The sequence below is a fragment of the Solanum stenotomum genome, chromosome 7, assembly GCF_019186545.1.
Source record: "Solanum stenotomum isolate F172 chromosome 7, ASM1918654v1, whole genome shotgun sequence".
In the NCBI taxonomy this organism is placed as follows: domain Eukaryota; kingdom Viridiplantae; phylum Streptophyta; class Magnoliopsida; order Solanales; family Solanaceae; genus Solanum; species Solanum stenotomum.
The window spans coordinates 4,106,506-4,125,640 of record NC_064288.1 but is presented as its reverse complement, the minus strand read 5'-3'; positions in this window follow the sequence as shown (position 1 = coordinate 4,125,640).

Genomic DNA, 19,135 nt, shown 5'->3' with positions numbered 1-19,135 from the left:
ACCCCCCCTATACCCCTTCTACCCCCTCTACCCTTCCCTATAACCCCCCCTTGTAACACCTCATAATTTAGTAAGTTGAACTAGTGAGTTCTAGAGCCTTTGGTAAGAGTTTTGAAGTGTCGTATGAGGGTTAAAACTTGTAAAAATGGCTCCCGTACTTAGAATAGGGGTTAAACGTCCAGGTACAACTCCCCAAGGACCACCTAAGGGGTCCTTGAGGAGGACCCCAAAGCAGTCCCTAAATCTGGAAAATTTTGGTGAACCACGGATAGCCAACTACGGCCAGTAGTCCAGACCACGCCCCGTAGGTCACAGGCGTAGGTCAAGGCCTGTTGAGGCCTGCAACTTCAAGCCTCAGTCCCTAACCACGAGGCCATACGATGGCCAGTAGACCCATCCACGGTCCGTAGATGGGTGGCCGTAAGTGCTGCCAGATTTTGACCTTTTAGTTTTTAGTTAGGTGTTTGGGAATTAATTAGAGGGTTAAGGGAGGTTGGTTAGTTAGTTAATTAATCACCTATATAATCTAATAAGACCCTAAACTAAGTCATTAAATCATTATAACCCAAGACCCACCCAAATAAAAACCCAACTACTCTTTTCTCCAAGAATCTTCTCTCTAGAACCTCCATTGAAGAACAAAAAAAGAGATCAAGGAAAGCTTGAAGGAAGGAGCTTTTCAATACGAATTTGGAAAGATTCTACACCTAAGGTATGGGAGTTCTTCATCCTTGGGAAGCTATCACCCAAGGAGCCGTTTCAAAAGCTTTTAACTCAATTCTAGAAAACTCAATTAGCTAGGGTTTCAACTCAACTCCATGGGTTACTTTAAAAGTCACTTTTAAAGGTTGAATTATGTTTGTTTATGAATATAAGACTGATTTTCACTCAAATTCTTCAAGAATCCATGAGACCCCCAACCCTAGCTTTGGTTCTTCTTTACATTATGTGATGGTTTTGCAAGTTGATCCAATTGATTGGATGTAAGTTAATTTTGATGAAATTGCATGATCTAAGTATGATTCTACATGTATAATTGATAAATCTAAGATTTCTAAGGTGAATTGATGTGATTAGGGCTATGCCATGGAAGAGGATAATTAAGGGTTTATATGTGACCTTCTAAGAATAGTGAACTTCTTCATGTAATGCTTTAGATTAGATCACCTAGACATGAATTGATTTAGGGTAAAGCTTCTAAATATGAATTGACTTGATTATGACTTATATGATGGATCATGGTTGTGTAGTGTTGAGATTGAGTTTATATGTTTCCGATATGACTATAATTGATCAATAATGAGGCATGTGGTTAGTTTAAGAGTTGGGTGTACATGATGACCATGTGAGGTATTGCTTGAGAGTAATGCTCATAATATGAAGATGAATTCTAAGGCCTTAAGGTTAATAGCTAATAAGAATGAGCTATGAATGTTGATGTTTTGAGAAGGAGGCTATTAAACATGTTAAATTGTATATCGTGCTATTGTAGAAGGACTTCACCCACATGATCTACAATATGAGTATATGAGCTTATACATGTAATGAATGAACTACTTGAATTGTGAATATATATATATATATACACATGTCTACTACAATGAATGTTAGATGTGTTGATTTACATGATCTATGATCCTTGAATGCAATATATGTCAATGATGCATGATTGTGATATTATGTACATACTTATGAACACTTTGAGAGGGAAGTGTTGTTGTGTCATTGTAAGGACAATTATACACACACCATGCATAAACATGATTATGATGCATCAATGATGTTAATTGAAAGTATAGTTCTCATATGCACCTTTACACATTATTATAAATGAAATGTACATGACCATGATGATCATATTGTGTTGATTCAAAGTCCATTCTCATGAGAACACATGATCTTGGTGTGAAAGTTATTCTCATATACTAATGTTGATTCTAAGGCTGAAATTACATTCTCACCTTTATTGAATCTATGATCTATTTTGATGAATTATATTGAATAAATGATAGAGCATTCCTTCACATATGTAAATGTAATTCAAGATTAATTACGTATAATTTGGGAAATAATACTTAACACCGAGTGGATATGGAAAATGAGGTAAAGGCCCTTCCGTCAATGCAAGAGGTTGGGTCATCTAAGTGAACTCATGAGATGGAAGCCCCTTCTCCGTCAATGCAATAGGGCGGGTTTCTAGAAGCAATCTCCTTATCCCATAACTATGTGCCCACATAGGTCTTTAGCTAGTGGATCCACCTTATAGCTATACATTTAGTTATACCTTAGGCAAGTAGGACACCTTCTTTCGGTATGGGGTTACACGACACCGAATTCCATATATCTCACATGGTCTATGTCGGTTATAGCTACTCTTCCCTATATAATAAAGATAATGAATGAGACATGAACTATACTATGACTTCTTGGTGAGTTTTACTTGGTAGGAGTGGGGGTATGTGACTTCACTTCCACATTGCACAAGTAGACTTGGTAGGATGTCATGGGATGATTCCATTATGTTATGATGAGATTTGAATATTTGCATGTATGTTGAATAGATAGTTGTTATGAATGACTTTCCTTATAATTCAAGTAATGTACATGACTATTTCCTTATTTATGGCTATTGCTTATGATGAGGTCTAAGGATGAAATGTATGATTAAAGTGGCTTCAAAGGAGTACTTAGTAGGGTTGGTATTATGGGATGCCAACCATACATTGCACAAGTGTTTCTTAGGGGTTGCTTATGTGATGATTACTTTACGATGAGATGATCTTGGTATTTGACTTTGTATTATGTTATGATTGGAGGCTATGTATTGTGAAGATTGGGTTATGTATTATGTTGATGTTGGAGACTATGCTTGTTTTTAGAATGATATATCTCATATTATGATGAAATATATGTGAGTTGTCTTATGGGTTGCATTTTCCAACTATTTCAAAGATGATGTTCAAAAATGTCATATAGTATGATTTCAAATGAAGTGTCCCTTTTTATGCATGTTTTAAGGTTTTTGTGCATGGCTTCCATACTTGGTACTTTTTGTGCTAACCCCATCTTTCTACATTTTCTATAAGTGTAGGCTTTGGAGATATTGGATACCATCCTCGTGGCTAGGTTCATAGGAGATCAAGAAGAAGAAGATTGGTAAGTCCTCATTGTATTCGAGGGGCTCAACCTTATGTCCTTTATGTCTTTACTTTCATGTTTTAGACTTATGTAAGGGCTATGTCCCTAAGATTGTATTTCAAGAGTTATAATCCAAGTGTTATAGATGGTTTGAGACATAGTGTCATAGATTCTCTTTCATTTTATAAGAGACTTCGATTGTAAAGAAAAGTTTTAAATTCTGCACTATTTTCCTATGCTCTTATGTTCAAGATATGCTATGAGGCTTGTATGCGACCCTTCGGGGTAAAGTACGGCGTGTTACGTCTAGGGGTCCCTCTCTTACCCTCCTACCCCCTCTCTTACCCCCTCCCCTCTTATCATTGTGTCTTAACTTCCCAATACTTCTATAGGATTCAACCATTTTCACATGGCAACATCTGCCCCCTTACCCCCCCTACCCCTCCCTTCTCCCACTACCCCCCTACCCCTCTGTCTACCCCCCCTCTACTCCCCCTCTCTACCACCCCTTTATCCCCCTCTAACCCCCCACCCTCGACCACATTTTTTTTGGGTGCTCCGGGTTGCAAGATCCATAGGCTATAATACACAAAAAATCGAGTAATTTGAGCGATTTGTAAAAAAGAGCTTGCGAATGCAGAAATGAATGTTAAAATACGTGAAGATTCCCATGCTCATTAAAATGGTCCTCATAATGTTTCTTGAGAAAAATATTTTGGGTTCACCGGAGCGCAAGATCCATGGGCTAATACACACGAAAAATTGAGGAATTTGCGTGATTCGTAGAAAAAGGCTTGTAAATGCAGAAATTAGCGTTAAAAATGGTGTGAGTATATATGAAGGTTCTCCAACTCATTATGGAGGTCCTCATAAAGTTTTTTGAGAATTTTTTTTTGGGTGCTTGGAACTGTCAGATCAATGGGCTAATACATATGATAAATCGAGAAATTTGCGCATTTCGTAAAAAAAAGGCTTGTAAATGCGGAAATGAGAATTAAAAATGGTTTGTATATACGTGAATGTTCCCTCACTCATTACGGAGGTCCTCATAAAGTTTTTTAAGAAAACAATTTGGGTGCTCCGGGACGCTAGATCCAAGGGTTAATACATACGAAAAATCAAGTAATTTGCGCGATTCATAAAAAAAGGATTGTAAATGTGGAAGTGGGCATTAAAAAATGGTGTGAGTATACATGAATATTCCCTAACTCATTACGGAGTTCCTTATAAAGTTTATTGAGAGAATTTTTTGGAGTGCTCTGAGCACCAGTTTCTTACGCTAATACCCACGAATAATTGTGGAATTTGCGCGATTCACAAAAAAGGGCTTGTAAATGCGGAAATGGGTGTTAAAAATGGTGCGAGTATACATGAAGGTTCTCCGAATCATTACAGAGGTCCTCATAAAAAAATTTGAGAAAAAAATTTGGGGGTTCCAGGGCATCAGATCCATGAGCTAATACACACGAAAAATTGAGGAATTTGCACGATTCATAAAGATTGATTTGTAAATGCGGAAATAAACTTTAAAAAAATTGTGTGAGTATTCATGAAGGTTAACCAATTCATTACGGTGGTCCTCATAAAATTTTTTGAGAAAATTATTTGGGTGCTACAAGTGCTAGATCCATGAGCTAATACTAATGAAAAATTAAGAAATTTGCGTGATTCGTAAAAAAAGGCTTGTAAATACGGAAATGAGCGATCAAAAAAATGGTGAGTATACTTGAAGGTCCCCAAACTCATTACAGATGTCCTCATAAAGTTTTTTGAGAAAAAGTTTTGAGTGCTCTAGGCGCCAGATCTATGTGCTAATACATACGAAAGTCAACGAATTTACGCAATTCGTAATGAAGGGATTGTAAATGCGAAAATGGCGTTAAAAATGGTATGAGTATATGTGAAGGTTCCTCAACTTATTATTTAGGTCCTCATAAAGTTTTTTGATAAAAAAAAAATTGGGTACTCTAGGGTGTCAGATTTATGGGCTAATACACACGAAAAATTGAGGAAGCGCGATTCGTAAAAAAAGGCTTGTAAATGCGGAAATGGGAGTTAAAAAATAGTGTAAGTATACATGAAGGTTCCCCAACTCATTATAGAGTTTCTCATAAAGTTTTTAGGGGGCAATGGACACTAAATCTATGGGTTAATATTACCAAAGGAAAAATTGAGGAATTTGTGCAATTCGTAAAAAAAGGGCATGTAAATAAGGAAATTGGATTTAAAAAAATACCATCAGTATACGTGAAGCTTGCCCAACTGATTACAGACCCTCATAAAAAATTTTGAGAATTTTTTTTTGGGTACTTCGAGGCGTCAAATCCTTGGACCAATACATACGAAAAATCGTAGAATTTGTGCAATTCGTAAAAAAGGGCTTGTAAAGGAGGATATGACCTTTAAGAATTGTATAAGTATATATGAAGGTTCCCCAACTCATTACGGAGGACCTTATAAAATTTTTTGAGAAAAGTTTTTTTGCTGCTAGGGGAGCCAAATCAATGGGCTAATACATATGAAAAGTCAATGAATTTGAGCGATTCTTAAAAAAAGACTTGTAAATGCGGAAATGGGCGTTAAAAAATGGTGTGAGTATAAGTGAAGGTTCCCTAACTTATTCGGAGATCCTCATAGAGTTTTTTGAGAAAATAATTTTGCGGCCTCCAGGGCACTGAATCCATGGGCTAACATACACACGAAAAATTGAGGAATTTGTGCGATTCGTCAAAAAGGGATTGTAAATATGAAAATGACATTAAAAATGGTATAAGTATACGTGAAAGTTCCCCAAATCATCACAGAGTACCTTATAAAAAGATTTGAGAAATTTTTTTTGGGTGCTCTGGGGCGCCAAATCAATGGGCAAATACACACGAAAAATTGATGAATTTGTGGAATTCATAAACAAGGACTTGTAAATGCGGAAATGAGAGTTCAAAAAATGTTGTGAGTATTCATGAAGGTTCCCCAACTCAATACAGTGGTGCTCAAAAATTGTTTTGAGAAATTTTTTGGTGCTAAGAGCGCTAGATCTATAGGCTAATACACACGAAAAATTGAGTAATTTGCGCGATTCGTAAAAAAGAGCTTGTAAATGCAGAAATGAACAATAAAAAAATGGTGTGAGTATACTTGAAGGTCCCTAACTCAATACGGAGGTCCTCAAATAGTTTTTTGACAAAAAAATTTGGGTGCTCTAGGTGCAAGATCCATAGGATAATAGCAACGAAAAGTCGAGGACTTTGCACAACTCGTAATGAAAGGCTTGCAAATACGGAAATGACATTAAAAATATGGTGTGAGTATGCATGAAGGTTTCCCAACTCATTGTGTAGATCCTCATAAAGATTTTTGATAAAAAAAATTGGGTGCTCCAGGGCGCCAGATTCATGGGCTAACACACACGAAAAATCAAGAAATTTACACGATTCGTAAAAAAAGGCTTATAAATGCGGAAATGGGCATTAAACAATAGTGTGAGTATATGTGACGGTTCCCCAATAAGTTACAAAGGTCCTAATTTTTTTTTGGGGTGCTCCGGGGTGCAAGATCTATGGTCTAATACACATAAAAATTTGAGAAATTTGATCGATTCGTAAAACAAGTGCTTGTAAATACGGAAATGGGCATTAAAAAATGGGGTCAGTATACGTGAAGGTTCTCAACTCATTACACATGTCCTCAAAAAGATTTTTGAATTTTTTTTTTGGGTACTTCAAGGCATCAGATCCATGAGCCAATACACATGAAAAATTGAGAAATTTGCGCAATTCTTAAAAATTGGCTTGTAAATGCAGAAATGACGTTAAAAATAGTATAAGTATACGTGAAGGTTCCCCAACTCATTATAGAGGACCTTATAAAGTTTTTTGAGAAAAATATTTTCGGTGCTCTAGGTGCCAGATCAATGGGCTAATACACACGACAAAATTGATTAATTTGTGTGATTCCTAAAAAATGACTTGGAAATGCGAAAATAAGCGTTAAAAATAGTGTGAGTATACGTGAAAGTTCTCCAACTCATTACGAGCGTCCTCATACATTTTTTAGAGAAAATAATTTTGGGTGCTCCAAGGCTCCAGATCCATGGGCTAATACACACAAAAAAAATGAGAAACTTGCGTGGTTCGTAAAAAAGGGATTGTAAATATGGAAATGGGCGTTAAAAATAGTGTGAGAATACGTGAAGGTTCCCCAACTCATAACAAAGGTCCTCATAAAGTTTTTTGTAAAAAAAATTTAGCTGCTTCAGAGTGCCAGATCCATGGGCTAATAACACACGCAAAATTGAGGAATTTGCTCAATTCGTAACCATTGGCTTGTAAATGCAGAAATGTGCGTTTAACAATGGTGTGAGTGTACGTGAAGGTTCTCTAGCTCATTTCGGAATTCCTAATATAAATTTTTAAGAAAACTATTTTGGGTGCTTCGGGGTGCCTGATCCATAGGCTACACATGAAAAATCAAGGAATTTGCGTGATTTGTAAAAAAGAGCTTGTAAATGCAGAAATAGGCATTAAAAAATGGTATAAGTATACGTGAAGGTTCCCCAACTCTATACGAAGGTCCTCATAAAGTTTTTTGAGAAAATTTTTTGGGTGCTCCAGGACGCCAGATCCATGGGCACACACACAAAAAATCGATGAATTCGGCAATTCGTAATATCTTGTAAATACGAAAATGAGAGTTAAAAAAATAGTAGGAGTATTCGTGAATGCTTCCCATATCATTACAGAGGTCCTCATAAAATCTTTTGAGAAAATAATTTGGGTGCTCTTGGACACCAGATCTAAGGGATAATACACACGAAAAATCAAGGAACTTGTGCGATTCGTAGAAAAGGGCTTGTAAATGCAAATATGGGCGTTAAAAAAATATTGTGAGTATACACGAATATTCCCCAACTCATTACGGAAGACCTCATAAAAAAATTTGAGAAAAATATTTTGGGTGCTCTGGCCGGCATATCCATGAGAAATTAAAAATTTTCTCGATTCGTAAAAAAAAACTTGTAAATGCAGAAATGAGTGTTGAAAATGGTGTGAATATACTTAAAGATTCTCCAATTCATTACGGAAGTACTCGTAAAGGTTTTTGAGAATAAAATTTAGGTGCTTTGGGGTGCCAGATCAATGGCTAATACACAGGAAAAATCAAGAAATTTGTGTGATTCGTAAAAAGGGACTTGTAAATGCGGAAATAGGCATTAAAAATGGTGTGAGTATTCGTGAAGGTGCCCCAAATCATTACGGTGGTCCTCATAAAGTTCTTTGAGAAAAAAAAATTTTGGTGCTACTACCGGTACATCCATGGGCTAATACACACTAAAAATCGATTACATTGCGCGATTCGTAAAAAGGGCTTGTAAATGCAGAAATGAGCGATAAAAAATGTTGTGAGTATACTTGAAGGTCTCCCAACTCATTACAGAGGTCTTCATAAAGTTTTTTGAGAAAACAATTTTAGGTGATCTGGGTGCCATATTCATGGCCTAATACACACGAAAAGTTGAGGAATTTACATAGTTCATAATAAAGGGCTTATAAATGCTGAAATGACATTAAAAATGGTGTGAGTATACGTGAAGGTTTCTCAACTCATTATGTAGGTCCTCATAAAGTTTTTTGATAAAAAAATTTAGGTGCACCAGGGCGCCAGATGCATGGATAATACACACGAAAAATTAAAGAATTTGTTCAATTCGTTAAAAAAAGGCTTGTAAATGTGGAAATGAGCGTTAAAAACTAATATGAGTATATGTGAAGGTTCCCCAACTCATTACAAAAGTCCTTATAAAAGTTTTTGTCAAAAAATTTTGGGTGCACCGGGGCGCCAGATCCATGGGTATTACAAACGAAAAATCAGGGAATTTATATAATTCGTAAACTTGTAAATGCAGAAATGGGTGTTAAAATTTTTTTGTGAGTATATGTGAAGGTTCTCTAACTCATTAAAGAGGTCCTCATAAAAAAAATTGAGAAAAATTTTGGGTGTTGTAGAGCGCCAGATCTACGGGCTAATACACACGAAAAATCAAGAATTTGTGCGATTCGTGAAAAAAGGGATTGTAAATGCGGAAATATTCTTTAAAAAACTGGTGTGATACATGAAAGTTCCCCAACTCATTACATAGGTCCTCGTAAAAAATGGCTTGTAAATAGGGAAACGGATGTTAAAAAAATAATGTGAGTATACATGAAGGTTCCCTAACTCATTACAGAGGTCATCATAAAGTTTTTTGTGAAAAACATTTTGGGTGCTCCGGGGTGCTAGATCCATGAGCTAACACACGAAAAATCAAGAAATCTGCGGGATTCTTAAATAAGGATTCTAAATGCGGAAATGGGCCTTTAAGAAATTGTGTGAGTATATGTGAAGGTTCCCTAACTCATTACTGAGGAAGATTTTTTAGAAAAAAAATTTGGGTGCTCTGGGGTGCCTGATCCATGGGTTATTACACACGAAATATTGAGTAAGTTGCCCGATTTGTAAAAGAGGGCTTGTAAATACGTAAATGAGCATTAAAAAATGGTGTGAGTATACATGAAGGTTTCCCAACTCATTAAGGAGGTCCTCATAAATGTTTTTGAGAAAAAACATTTTGGGTGCTCTAGGGGGCTAGATCCATGAGCTAATACACACGAAAAATCGAGGAATTTATGTGATTCTTAAAAAAGGGATACTAAATGCGGAAATGGGCGTTTAAAAAATGGTGTGAGTATATGTGAAGGTTACCCAACTCATTACAAAGGAAGGTTTTTGAGAAATCTATTTTGGGTGATCCGGGGCCCCAAATCCATGGTATACACACGAATAATCGAGGAATTTATGCGATTCGTAATAAAAAAGCTTGTAAATATGGAAATGATCGTTAAAAAAATGGTGTGAGTTTACGTGAAGGTTCCTCAATTCATTACAGAGGTCCTTATAAAATTTTTTGAGAATAAATTTTTGGTGCTCCGGATCACCTGATCCATGGGCTAATAAACACGAAAAATTGAGAAATTTGCGCAATTTTAAAAAAATGCTTGTAAATGTGGAAATGAGCGTTAAAAAAACTAGTGTGAGTAAACATTAAAGTTTTCCAACTCATTACAAAGGACCTCATAAATTTTTGTGAGAAAAATATTTTGGTTGCTTCGGGGGCGCTAGATCCATGGGATAATACACAAGAAAAATTGAGAAATTTGTGCGATTCATAAAAAAAATGCTTGTAAATGTGGAAATTAACATTAAAATGGTGTGAGTATACATGATGGTTCCCAACTCATTACAGAGGTCCTCATAAAGTTTTTTGAGATAAAAATTTGGGTGATCCGGGGCACCATATCCATGGGCTAATACACACAAAAAATTGAAGAATATGCGCAATTCATAAAAAAAAAAGGCTTGTAAATGCAGAAATGGACATTAAAAATGATGTGAGTATACATAAAGGTTCCTCAAATAATTATGGAGGTTCTCATAACATTTTTTGATAAAAAACTTTTGGTTGATCTGGACACTAGATCCATGGGCTAATATACAAAAAAAATCATGAAATTTGCGTGATTCTTCAAAAATCTACTAAATTCAGAAATCGGCATTTAAAATATGGTGTGAGTATACCATGAAAGTTTTCCAACTCATTACGGAGGTCCAAATAAAATTTTTTGAGAAAAATATTTTAGGTGCTCCGGGGCGCTAGAATTATGGGCTAATACACACGAAATCGAGCAATTTTTGCGATTCATTAAAAAAGTCTACTAAATGCAAAAATAAGCGTTAAAAATATTGTGTGAGTATACGTGAAGGTTCACTAACACATTACGAAGTTCCTCATAAAGTTTTTTGAGAAAAATATATTTTGGGTGCTCCGGGGCAAAAGATCTATTAGCATTAACACACGAAAAATTGTAGAATTTGCGTTATTTGTAAAAAAAAACTTGTAATTGTGAAAATTGGTGTTAAAAATTGTGTGAGTATACCTGAAGGTTCCTTAACTCATTAGAGAGGTCCTCATAAGATTTTTGAGAAAACAATTTTGGGTGATCTGGGTCGCCAGATCCATAAGCTAATAAACACGATAAATTTAGAAATTTGCGCAATTTTTAAAAAATGGCTTGTAAATTTGGAAATGGGCGTTAAAAAAATGATGTGAGTATACATGAAGGTTTCCCAACTCATTATGGAGGTCCTCATAAAGTTTTTTGAGAAAAACATTTTGGGTGCTCCGGGGTGCTACTTCCATGGGTTAATACACACTAAAAATTAAAGAATTTGCGTGATTTGTAAAAAAAGGGCTGTAAGTTCGAAAATGTGCGTTAAAAAAATGGTGTGAGTAAATTGTGAAGGTTCCCAAACTCATTACAGAGATCCTCATAAAGTTTTTTGAGAAAAGGATTTGGGTGCGAGCACCAGATCTATGGGCTATTACACACGAAATATTGAGAATTTATGTGATTCATAAAAAAGGGCTTGTAAATGTGGAAATGAACGTTAAAAAATGATGTGTGTATACGTGAAGGTTCTCCAACTCATTACGAAGGTCCTCATAAAAATTTTTGAGAACTTTTTTTTGGTGGTCAGGAGCGCCAGATCCATGGGCACACCCGAAAAATCGAGGAATTTGTGTGATTCGTAAAAAATGGCTTGTAAATATGGGCGTTAAAAAAATTGTGTGAGTATATGTCAAAGTTTGCTAACTCATTACAGAAGTCCTCATAAAAAAATTTTGGGAGAAATTTTGGACGCTATGGGGCGCCAGATTCATAGACAGATAACACACACAAAATTGAGAATTTGCACTATTCGTAAAAAGGGTTTGTAAATACGAAAATAAGCATTAAAAATGGTGTGAGTATATATGAAGATTTCCCCAACTCATTATGAAAGTCTTCATAAAGTTTTTTAAGAAAAACATTTTGGGTGCTCTGGAGCTAGATCCATGGGCTTAACACATGAAAAATCAAGCAATTTGCACGATTCGTAAAAGACGGCTTGTGAATGCAGAAATGAGAGTTAAAAAATAGTGTGAAATATTCGTTAAGTTTCCCCAACTCGTTATGGAGATCCTCATAAAGTTTTTTGAAATTTTTTTTGGGTGCTCCAAGGCGCTAGATCGATGAGCTATACAGACGAAAAATTCAGGAATTTGCACGATTCTTAAAAATGGCTTGTAAATGAGAAAATGGGCGTTTAAAAAATTTAGGTTCCCCAACTCATTATGGAATATGTTTCTTGAGAAAAAAAATTTGGGTGCTCCGGGGTGCCATATGCATGGGCTAATACATAAGAAAAATCGAGTAATTTGCAAAATTCGTAAAAAAGGGCATAAATGCGAAAATGAGCATTAAAAAATGGTGTGAGTATACATGAAGGAATCCAACTCATTACGAAGGTCCTCATAAATTTTTTTGAGTACAAAAAATTTTGGTGCTCCACGGCGCTAGATCCATGGACTAACACACAAAAAATAGAGGAATTTGGATAATTCGTAAAAAATGGCTTTATAATTCAAAAATAGGCATAAAAAAAGTGTGAGTATACATGAAGGTTCAACAACTCTTTACAAAGGTCCTCATAAAATTTTTGTAATTTTTTTTTTATGCTCTAAGGCAGATCCATAGGGTTAAAACACACGAAAGATCGAGAAATTTGCGTGATTCGTAAAAAAAGGTTTGTAAATGCTAAATAGGCGTTAAAATGATTTGGATATACGTGAAGGTTCCCCAACTCATTACAAAAGTCCTCATAAAGTTTTTTGAGAAAATTTTTTTGGGTGCTTTGGGGTGCCATATGCATGGTCTAATACATATGAAAACTCGGGAAATTTGCACGATTCGTAAAAAAAACTGCTTGTAAATGAGGAAACGGGCGTTAAAAATGATGTGTGTATACGTGAAGGTTCTCCAACTCATTACGGAGGTCCTCATAAGGTTTTTCTTTAAAAAATCCAGGGTGTTCCGGGGTGCCAAAATCATGGGCCAATAATATACACATGAGAAATCGAGGAATTTGCGCGATTCATAAAATAGGGCTTGCAAATGTGAAAATGAGAACTAAAAATTGTGTGAGTGTGTGAAGGTTCCCCAACTTATTACAGAGGACCTCATTAAATATTTTGAGAAATTATTTTTGGTTCCTTCGAGGCACCAGATTGAGAAATTTGCATGATTCGTAAAAAAAGGCTTGTAAATGCAGAAATGGGCGCTAAAATGGTGTGAGCATACGTGAAGGTTCCCCAAATCAGTTCGGAGGTCCTCATAATGTTTTTTGGAGAAAAAAATAAGTTGATTCAGGACGCTAGATCTATGAGCTAATACACACGAAAAATATAGTAGTTTGCGCGATTCGTAAAAAGACGCTTGTAAATGAGGAAATGGGCGTTACAAAAATAGTGTGAGCCTGAAGGTTCCCTAACTCATTACGGAGGTCATCACAAAGTTTTTTGAGAAAAACATTTGGTTTCTCGGGGGCATCACATCCATGGGTATTAACACATGAAAACTCGACGAACTTGCACGATTTGTAAAAATGGGCTTCTAATGCGGAAATGGGTGTTAAAAAATGGTGTGAGTATACATGAGGTTTCTCAACTAATTACGGAGGTCCTCATAAATTTATTTTATTAAAAACTTTTGGTTGCTCTGGGTCGTTAATATGGGGCTAATATTAATACACGAAAAACTGAGAAATTTGCTCAATTCGAATAAAAGGACTCTTAAATGCGAAAATGAGCATTAAAAAATGGTGCAGTATGTGTGAAGGTTCCCTAAATCAATACAGAGGTCCTCGTAAAGGTTTTTGAGAAAAAATTTTGAAGTGTTCTGGGTGCCAGATCCATATGATAATACCCACGAAAAATCGAGAAATTTGCGCGATTCTTAAATAAAGGCTTGTAAATGTAAAAATTGGTGTTAAAATGGTGTGAATGTATAAACGTGAAGGTTTCTTAACTCATTACGGAGGTACTCATAAAGTTTTTTGATAAAAAAATTTGGGTGCTTTGGGCGCCAAATCCACGGGCTTATTATACACACGAAAAATTGAGAAATTTGGGCGATTCGTAAAAAAAGGCTTGTAAATGCAGAAATGTGCATTAAAAATGGTGTGAGTATACGTGAAGGTTCCCCAACTCATCCGCATAAAGTTTTTTGAGAAACAAATTTGGGTGCTTTGGATCGCCAGATCAATGGGCACACGTAAAATCAAAGATCTGCGCAATTCATAAAAAAGGGATCGTAAATGTAGAATGGGCGTTAAGAAAATGGTGTGAGTATAAGTAAAGGTTCCCCAACTCATTACAGAGGTCCTCATAAAGTTTTTGAGAGAAAAATTTTGGTGCTCCGAGGCACCAGATCCATGGCCTACACACGAAAATTGAGAAATTTGTTGATTCGTAAAAAAAAGCTTGTAAATGCGAAAATGGGAGTTACGAAATGATGTGAGTGTATGTGAAGATTGTCCAACTCATTACGGAGGTCCTCATGACGTTTTTTGAGTAAAAAATTTTTGGTGCTTTGGAGCGCCAGATCCATAGACTAAATTAACCTACAAAAAATTGAGGAATTTGTGAGATTCGTATAAAAGGGCTTGTAACTGCGAAAATGAGCGTTAAAAATTGGTGTGATACGTGAAGGTTCCCCAACTCATTACAGAGGTCCTCATAAAGTTTTTTTAGAATAGTTTTTTTGGGAGCTCTAGGCGCCAAATCCATGGGATACAAACGAAAAATCCCTATTTGAGCGATTCTTAAAAAAAGGCTTGTAAATGAGGAAATGGGTGTTACGATCCGATTTCAAAAACTAAGGTTTCAAAACATTTTCACAACTTTGGCAATTTTGTTAAGTTTTTGGATAAAATTATAATTTAGAAGTCGCCACTTAATATTTTAGGAAAAATTAAGAAAATCATTTTAAAATAGGGTTTTTTGAATAAAACATTTTAAATAAAACCAGAGTCGGGTAAGGGTTCAAATAATTCTCTAAGGAAGGGTTTAGGCATCTTAGAGAATTCGCTAACACGCGGTTGACTGACGGATTTAAAAGTTGGTTAATTTTAAAAGAAAACTTAAATTGCTTGAAAAATCTTTTTTTTTTTTTTTTTTTAATTTTTATAAATGAGAAATCTTTTAATACTACAAACATTCATATTATCCCAAATAATGAAATAATTCAAATGTTGAAGTGCCAAAATAAAATTTTAATTTGACAATTTATCCGAGTCAAGTTTTTGAACCGAATAATCAACACAATCACTTAGACGTGGATTTAAAAGCTATTACTAACTATGAAAGAATATAGATAATTCTCAAGTTAGTCTTGAAGCTTAAATGGCGTAAATTAAAAAGGTTTGAAAATTTGAATACTTGAAGCAAAATAAGTAACAAAATAGAAAACCTCCCAAGGATTCATCTAAATTAGATATAAGAAGAAAGTGTTAGCATTTCTAAAACAAATTAAGAACATAAGTCAAGATAACAAATAACAAAAATCTAGGCACTTTGCCTAAATGCTCTTTGTTTGCCGATCTAACTGGACTTTTTAAGCCTGAAAAGAATCCAATTTTTAGCCCTTAGGGGACTACCGCCATCCTACTGGTTTCTCGGGGTTTAAACCCAATTTTGTTCTTTTGAGGTCTCTGCTGCTGGTGGTCATTTTACCAAGTTTTTAAGTCCAAAATATTCAAATTTCAGCCCCTTAGGACTACTGTCACCCCGTCACTGTGCTACCATTTTTTGGGTCTCAACCCAATATATCAGCTTCCCTTTCGTAACTTGGAAGAGGGTGAGGAGTCCAAGAGGGGCTCAGATGCAACACACAACAAACAAAAGAAAAAAAGAAAAAAAGATTAATAAATGGCTATAAAAAAAACTACTTCAAATCACAATTTTCAAGTAACTTGAACAAATGAAACCAAGGTAATTTCTACACTAGTTAAATGGAAGGTAATGTTTACACATTAAGAAATATATTATGGGACATGCATTTAATTAAAATAAAGAAACACACTGGTCTTGAATGAATTAATACCCAATTAGATAAGTGCATGCAAAGAAATTCTCTTAAAAATGACAGAAGTGCAACATAAAGGAGATGAGAGTATACATGTATTAGGCAACTAAAGGCTTTAATGCAAACTAATCACACTTGCCAGCATTTAGAATCACTCCTCACTAGAATCCAAACATATAGAGCAAATTTAAACCACAATAATGAAATCTATACAATTAAGGAGTGAATCCCATTTTTAAACATGAAACAGTATTATAGCAGCACCAACAGTGCAGGGGAATAAAACATCAATATTGAAATGCTTATAATGTAGGAGGGGTATTCAACTTTATGATGAAACAATTTCTGCTCAAATAATGCATCAAGAAGCTAGACTGGAAATTTCTAACAAAACACAACCAGAATGGACTATAAATATTGCAGCCCCGAAATAACATTAAACTAGATTCTTACAAAGACACAAAATCATCAAGAAATTAGATCATGTCATTTTAGAATGAATCATGCTTGATACAAATATAAACAGGGAAAAGAGAACTAAGCTACCAACTTCAACATATAGAATGAACCTTTTAAACTCGATCTTAGAACACATGTAAAGACAACCATACAATCGAATTTCAACCACGGAAGTACACTTAAAAACATTGATGGTCATCAATTGAGTAAATGTTGCAAAACCAACAAAATTTCAACTACTTCAAATTAGCAGATAGGAACATTAAATGGTACGATCTTATCCTTAATCGAACAGGTCACTTTTATGTCTCAAAGATTATGCATTTTTAGATCAACGATCCTTAAACATAAACATATAGGAGCGCTAAGGAAGAACATAGAAATATTTGAGAGTAAACACTGGAAATAAACCTAAACAAATTAAGGAAAAACGAAAAGAACATTTGATCCCATTATACAAACCAACTTAAGATTATTCTAATAGTGTTATTGTACAAACAATCAAGACTTATGTATAAGCTCACAAAAAAACAAAACCACAAGTGAATATGAGCAAATAAATGCCTAGGAAAGACCAACCATATGGATTACATCTTTACACAATAATTAATTGAAAACAGAGAAGTAATGTTTTTACGGTTCAAAAGAGACTAATGCTAGCTGAAATAGTAGAATTTACCAGCTCCTTAAGAATCATTGATAATGTAATAACAGGGCAATAAAATACTCATGATATAAATCACATTAAAATAAGTAGCAAGATCAGTAATAACCAAAAATGCCAAATATTGAAGTCAAATCTGAGCATTTTTAGTAAACTAAATTAGGCATACACATTAAAGGAAAACAACACAACTTCGTATCAAATTAAGAATAAACGGTTAATACGAAGATAAAAACTATGAAAGACTAAATTTAAGCGGGCATACAACAGAGGAATCTACTACCAATTTCAAAAAGCATAAAACTAAAGGAAAGAAAAGGGAATAAGAATATTACCTAGTTCTGGGCAGCGAACCGGAATGACGAGTGGCAAACAACGAGCGTCCACCACCAAAGGAGCTTTTCCAGAAAGCTTGGATGAAGACTTTAAGGACAGAACCTTATGAAAAAAATTTAAACCTTAAAGCTTTGGATTATCTAAATCGATTTCTTTGTAAACCTTATATCTCTCTGTATATCAGTGAAGAACAACCCCCCCCCCCCTTTTCAGTGAAATAACAGGGATATTTTATAAGGAAAAACTAGGGTTCAAAATCTGGGAAAAGGGCTGAGAAGTTGGATAAGAACAAGGCCCACAAATTTGAATTCCAACTCCAATTCCCTAAAAAATAACTAGAATTCTCACAGTTTCAACGGATTGAAATATAGGTGGACGATCTCGATTCACTTGGGTGTCCTTGAACTCAACAATTTCGCGGCTGGAAAAGGCTGGAACAGTACTAGGCGAACTGTTTGTCGAGGAAAAGGAAGAAGACGACGTGAATAAAGCTGGGTACCGCCTGTACGCATAGGGCGTACTGTTCCGTCTATTTGACGCCATTTTCTACATATGTTCACGCCGTCTAGGATCACTGTGTATTGACGTTGTTGTCGCTTCTGGGTTTCTTTGCTTGAAGCTTGGGGTCGGCTGGTACTGATGTATTGTTATTATATGTAATTTGATGGGTATTGAGTCTGTTTTGGCATGAAAGGAATTGGGCTGGGTTGGGTATAATTGCTTTGGGCTTATCAAGTTAAGGGTCCAATTGGATATCAAAGGAAGCAGGTCCTTTGGTCTCTATATTTCATCAAATCGGCCTGTTTTAGTTCAAATTTGATAAAATGGAAATCAGATAAATTATGAATCTAATTAAATATTTAAGCTTCTTAACTTTGACAACACAAAATAATTATTTCAAAGAGAAATATCTTTATTAAATCGTGATTAGTTTTAAAGGAAATACGATACATACTTAATTAAATCTATTTTTGGTAAAATGTTTTACTAACTATTTATTCAAATTGAAAAATTATATAAATCTATATATTTAAGTATATAGAGATATATGTTATAGTAAAAATGGAAATTTGCCTTGGAAATGATTTCAAAAGTAATTTTGATGATTTTTTTTTCAAAATAATTACTTCAATTTGTTCGAAATTTAAGAAGCTTGAGAATTAATTAAATTGTGGAGGGCCAAAATTCGGCGACAACAATGGGACCTCGAGGCGCCACGCCCCGAGGCGGACCTATACCTTGGATCTTGAGGCGCTACGCCCTACCCCCCACCCAGACCTCGAGGCGCCACGCCCCAAGGCCCCCTATTCCCATACCTACCCCCCGGCCCTCGAGGAGCCACGCCCCGAGAACTCCTACCCCAGACCCACCTACCACCCGGCCCTAGAGGTGCCACGCCTCGAGAACCCCTACCCCAGACCCACCTACCCCCCGAACCTCGAGGCGCCACACCCCGAGGCCTCCCCCCTCCGAACCTCGAGACGCCACGCCCCGAGGCCTCCCCCTCCGAACCTCGAGGTACCACGCCCCGAGGCCTCCC